This window comes from Elephantulus edwardii, unplaced genomic scaffold (assembly GCF_000299155.1).
Source record: "Elephantulus edwardii isolate Elephantulus edwardi_28Jun2011 unplaced genomic scaffold, EleEdw1.0 scaffold00440, whole genome shotgun sequence".
Lineage (NCBI taxonomy): Eukaryota > Metazoa > Chordata > Mammalia > Macroscelidea > Macroscelididae > Elephantulus > Elephantulus edwardii.
In genome coordinates, this window is record NW_006400190.1 from 610,405 (window position 1) to 616,159 (window position 5,755).

Here is a 5,755-nt window from a genome sequence, read left to right on the forward strand (position 1 = left end):
GATTTTGGAATTTAGATGCACTCTTATTGATTGTGCTTGGCCGTACATGTTCATATCCTCAAGATGTATCACGGGGGTGTTGCAACCTAGAAGACACAAATTTGACTAACAAGTTATAAGTACATGAGTCAAAAATTATGGAAAAGTAAAAGAAAAGATTCTTTCATTGTTAACTAGGTATTTCTGTCATCACAGGAGTCTAGAGCGAGGGCTGGGGGAGGGTCTTTCTTTTTTTGATCTGTCCATTTGTAGCTACAACTGACCTCGGAGTACTGCTTTTTATTGGTCCTGCTTTGATATGTTGCTTTTTCATTCTCATTTGTTGCAAGGAATTTTTTCACTTCCTTTTTTATTTCTTCTGTCACCCAGTATTTAAGCAGGGTGTTCTTTAGTTTTTATAGTTGGGGTTTCTTCTCATTGATCTTCCTGTTGTTGCTTTCTAGCTTTACAGCCTTGTGATCTGAGAAGATGGTTTGTAGCATTATGAGGTTTTTAATTTGTTAAAGTTTGCTTTGTAATGTAACAGATGGTCTATTCTGGAGAATGTTCCACACAGCTGGAGAAGAATGTATATTGTACTCTTGTTGGGTGAAGTGCTCTATATAGGTCTACAAGATCCAGTAATTTAATTTACTATTTATTTCTTCTGTGTCTTTGTTGAGTTTCTTTCTAGTTGCTTGTTCTGTCCATCAGAGTGGTTTATTAAAGGTAACCTGTTAATATTGTCCAACTTATCCAATGTAGTGCATCTCCTGACAGCTGGCACCAAGGGTGTTGATTGTGGATCTGAGTAAGATGAAGTTGTTGACAATTTTAACATTTTTTCTACCTATCATGGTGTTGTCTATCAATTTTTGTCTTCTTGATGTTGAGGTGCAATCTGTATTGAAGGCTGTCGTCCTTGACCCCAGCAACCAGGAGATCAGGAGACTTATTGCATTTGGCAAGTCCACTCTCAGGGACCTCTCCAAATTACTGGGGAGCAATGATGTCAGCTTGAAGACATGAAATTGTGCCTGATTCAGACCATGGTTTCTCCAATCACTTGCTATGCATCTGAGAGCTGGAAAATGACTAAGGACGAGCACAGAATACCCACAGCCTGCCAAAACCTCAGATATGTCTTAGGAAAAGTGCAGACAGCATGCTCCTTACAAGCAAGGATGGAGAAACTTCATCTCACATATTTTGGGTGTGTTACTTTAAGAGGTTTTCCTTGAAAAGAGACATCATGTTTGAAAAGGTGGAGGGTCAGCAAAAGAGAGGAAGGCCCTCAGTGAGATGGACAGACATAGTGAGTGCAGCAAAGGGCCTGAGTGTGTTGGAGGTGGTGAGGGAGGCACAGGCCAGGACATGGTTCAGGTCTGGTTTCCACAAGGTTCTTTGAGTCATACTTGATGGCACGTGACAGCAACAACTATTATTGTTGTATTAACAAGTCCTCCTTGGATGCATATGGATAGTGTTCTATCACTCACAGCACTGTTCTTTAAGACAGATATATCTTGAAATGGCCCTGTGACTACGAATATGACACCACTCTTCCTCAATTTTTCATTCCCAGTATAACAGATCGTATAATTATCTGATTCAAATTGGCCAATGTCAGTCCCTCTCTGCCAGAATGCCTAGAATGTCTTTTGTTCAATTTCATCTTTTTCTAATTTTTCTACATTCATATTTTATATATTCCATGCTCTAATTTCATGTTTCTCCTCATTTTTTAATATCTTCCATTCTAGGAGTCCTAGTTTTAATAGATTAGGTCTAATGTTGTTCTTTGGAATTATTCATAATGTTTTCAAAGGCCAGTTACTTCAGAAGTGAATTGCCAATCCTTCTTAGTCTGTCTTAATCTGGAAGCTCTGCTGAAACCTATCCACCATGGATGACCTGTGTAAAATCCTGCTGGTACAGCCTCCAGCATCACAGCAGCCAGCAAGCTACCTTAGTACAGTAAACTGACAGACAAGTCCTGGATTCAGAAGCGTGAACTATGAGTAAGCAAGAACATTCGTACACAAATTATAAAGTAAACAGACACCTGCCAATTGACTGGAAGAGATCCACATTTGTTTCCAGTCCTAAGAAAGGAGAAATTATCAAACAATATCACACACAAGTAAAATCTTGTGGAAGATTATCCAAAAACGACTGGAGCAGTACATCAACAGAAAACTACCAGAAATACAAGCTAGGTTTAGAAGAGACTGTGGCACTAGAGACATTATCGTCAATGTCAGGGGAATCTTAGCAGAAAGCAAAGAGTACCTGAAGAATGTCTATTGGTGTTTCATTGACCTTAAAAAGACATTTGGCTTTGTGGATCACAATAAATTATGGCTAACCTTGAGGAGAATAGGAATCCCGGAACACTTGATTGTGCTTATACAAAACATATACTACTCAGAGCAGGGAGCAGTCCTCAGAACAGAGCAGGGAAACACTGCATGGTTCAGAATCAGGAAAGGAGTGTGTCAGGGATGCATCCTGTCGCCATACATTTTTAATCTATATGCAGAACGTATCATTCAGGAGGCTGGGCTTTATGAGGAGGAATGTGGCATCAGGATTGGAAGAAGACTCAGGAAGCGCTTGCTGCAGAAGGTCAAGGACTATAGTCTTCAATGTGGATTGAACCTCAACATCAAGAAAACAAAGATTTTTACCACTGGGCCAATTGGCAGCACCTTGATAAATGGAGAAGAGATTGAGGTTGTTAACAATTGCAGCTTGTTTGGCTCCAAAATCAACACTTCTGGCACCTTCAGACAGGAAATAAAAAGACAAATTACACTGGGAAAATCTACTATCAGGGACCTTTCCAGAGTATTAAGAAGCAACCATGTCAGTAGATATTAAGGTGCTCCTGATCCAGTCCATGATCTTTGCAATGACTTGCGATGCATCAGAGAGCTAGACAGTGACTAAGGGTGACAGAATAATTGATGCCTTTGAGTTGTGGTGCTGGAGAAGAGTCTTGAACACACCAAGGACTGCCAAGAAAACAAATAAGTCTATCTTGAAGAGGGTGAAACCAAGTTTCTCCTCTGAGGCTAGGATTTTGAAGCTCCATCTCACATACTTTGGGCATGTGGCCAGGAGAGACCAGTTCTTGGAGAAGGACATCATGCTCCGAAGAGTGGAGGGACAACACAAGAGAGGAAGAACCTGGATCAGACCGACTGATACAGTAATTGGGACAATGAGGATAGATGTGTCAGAGTCAATGAGACTAGTTCAGAACAGAGAATGCTTCATAACCGCTGTACCTGTGGTTACTGTGAGTCGCAGGTGACTTGATGGCACATACCAACAATAAGAAGAAAATAGATCCAACAAAATGTGGAAATTATCAAACAATATCATTAATATTACATGAAAGCAAAATATTCTTGATGATAATTCAAAAATTGTTAGAACAGTTTATTGATAGAGAACTGCCAGAAGTTCAAGCCAGGTTTAGAAGAGGCCATTGTTATTGTTGTTATGTGCCATTGAGTCACTTGAGACTCATAGCAACCCTATGTACAAGAGCCCTAAACCCTGCTCTATCCTGTCAATTTTATTGTCTCCGACACACCTACCCTGATTACCCCAGTCAAGGAATCAATCCACCTCATAGAGGGTCTTCCTCTCCTATGCTGTCTCTCCACCCTCCCAAGCATGACGTCCCTCTCCAAGGACTGGTCCCTCCTTGCAACATGTCCAAAGTATGTCAGATGAGAATCCTTGCCTCCAAGGAACAGCCTGGCTTCACCGTCTCCAGGATGAACTTATTTGTTCTCCTAGCAGTCCATGGTATATTCAATACCCTTCTACATCACCACAGCTCAAAGGCATCAACTCTCCTTCTATCATCCCTAGTCATTGTCCAGCTCTCTGATGCATGGCAAGTGATTGCAAAGACCATGGCATGTATCAGGCACACCTTTTGCTCCAGACTGATATCATTGCTCTTCAGTACTTTGGAGAGGTCTTTGACAAAAGACTTCCTCAGTGCAATTCATCTTTTAATTTCCTGGTTTCTGGTACCAAGAGTGTTGATTGTAGAGCCAAGCTATCAACAATCTCAATCTCTTCACCATCTATCATGATGCTGCCAATCAGCCCAGTGGTGGGAATCTTTGTTTTCGTGATGTTGAGCTTCAATCCATATTGAAGGCTGCAGTCTTTGACCTTCTGCATCAAGCGCTTCAGGTTCTCCTCAGTTTCAGCAAACAGGGTTGTGTCATCTGCATAACATAGATTGTTGATGAGTCTACCTCCAGTGCTGATGCCACACTTCTCCTCACAGAGCCCAGGCTTCTGGATAATCTGTTCTGTATATAAACTGAAAAGATATGGAGATAGGACACATCCTTGACACACACCTTTCCCAACTTTGAACCATCCAGAGTTTCCTTGCTCTGTTCTGACCACTGCTTCTTGGTCCAAGTATAGGTTTTGCATAAACACAATCAAGTGTTCTGGGACTCCCATTCTTCTCAGAGTCAGGCACAGTTCGTTGTGATCCACACAATCAAATGCCTTTGCATAGTCAATGAAACACAGATAGACATCCCTCTGGTACTCTCTGCTTTCAGCTAAGATCCATCTAACATTAGCTATAATATCCCTAGTGCCACAGCTTCTTCTAAACCCAGCCTGCACATGTGGCAGTTCTCTGTTGATGTGCTGTTCCAGTCCATGTATATTGCTATTAGAAGGATCCTGACTGAAAGTGGAAAATATCAGAAGAACATCTATTTGTGTTTTATTGATTATGCAAAGGCATTTGACTGTATGGATCATAACAAACCTTGAGAAGAATGGGGATTCAAGAACACTTAGTTATAACTATATGAAATCTATGCCCAGACCAAGAGACTTTTGTCTAATCAGAACAAGGGAACACTGTATGGTTTAAAAGCAAGAAAGGTGTGCATCAGAGCTTCATCCTCTCTCCATATTTACTGCATCTGTATGCTGAGAAAATAATTTGGAAAGCTGGATTTTATTAATAATAATGTGGAATCTGGGATAGAGGAAGGTTCATAAAAAATATGTGTTGCACTGGAGCTGGCCTCCGCACAGCGGTGCGGGTGCAGATATAGTGTCCTCACTCAGTTCGACAAAGTGTGAAGACAGCGATGCAGAAGGGGCCTGGCACACTAGTGCCCACCCACTGGCTTGGCTTTGGCAATGCAGCACTGGCTGCCTCTGGTGGGCTCATTGGCTGTGTGAAAGCAGGGAGTGTCCCATCGCTGGCTGCCGGGCTGTTCTTCCGGGGATTAGCAGACCTGGGTGCTCACCAACTCTCTCAGGATCCCAGGAACATTTGGGTTTTCCTAGCTACATCTGGGACCTTGGCTGGCATCATGGGAATGAGATTCTATAACTCTGGAACATGTATGCCTGCAGGCTTAATTGCAGGTGCCAGTTTGCTGATAGTTGCCAAATGTGGGATTAGTGTGTTGAGTACCTCCCACAAATCCTAGTCAGATACCAGCTTGAACCCCTGAAGATCTAGAAATCTCCAAACTTCAACTGTCTTCAGTGTAAGAGAAAGAAGTACAGGGCTCGAGGGTTTTCATATATTCTTTTGACTTAAAACAAGATGACCGTGGATTTTTCAGGAAAAACTCAACAATGTTATAGTCCTCCATCAGTGGCAGTTACACATCATGAGAGCTTAACATTATAACCTCATGCAATTTGAGTCTTGTATATTGATGTATCTCTTCTTTCTGTAACTAGGTAAATTTTTAATGGG

At 41.6% G+C, this 5,755-nt stretch overlaps 1 pseudogene; it reads left to right on the forward strand.

The window, feature by feature from the left end:
- Positions 1 to 5,132: 5,132 nt before the first annotated feature.
- LOC102869984 lies at positions 5,133 to 5,480 on the forward strand (annotated as a pseudogene).
- Positions 5,481 to 5,755: the final 275 nt, after the last annotated feature.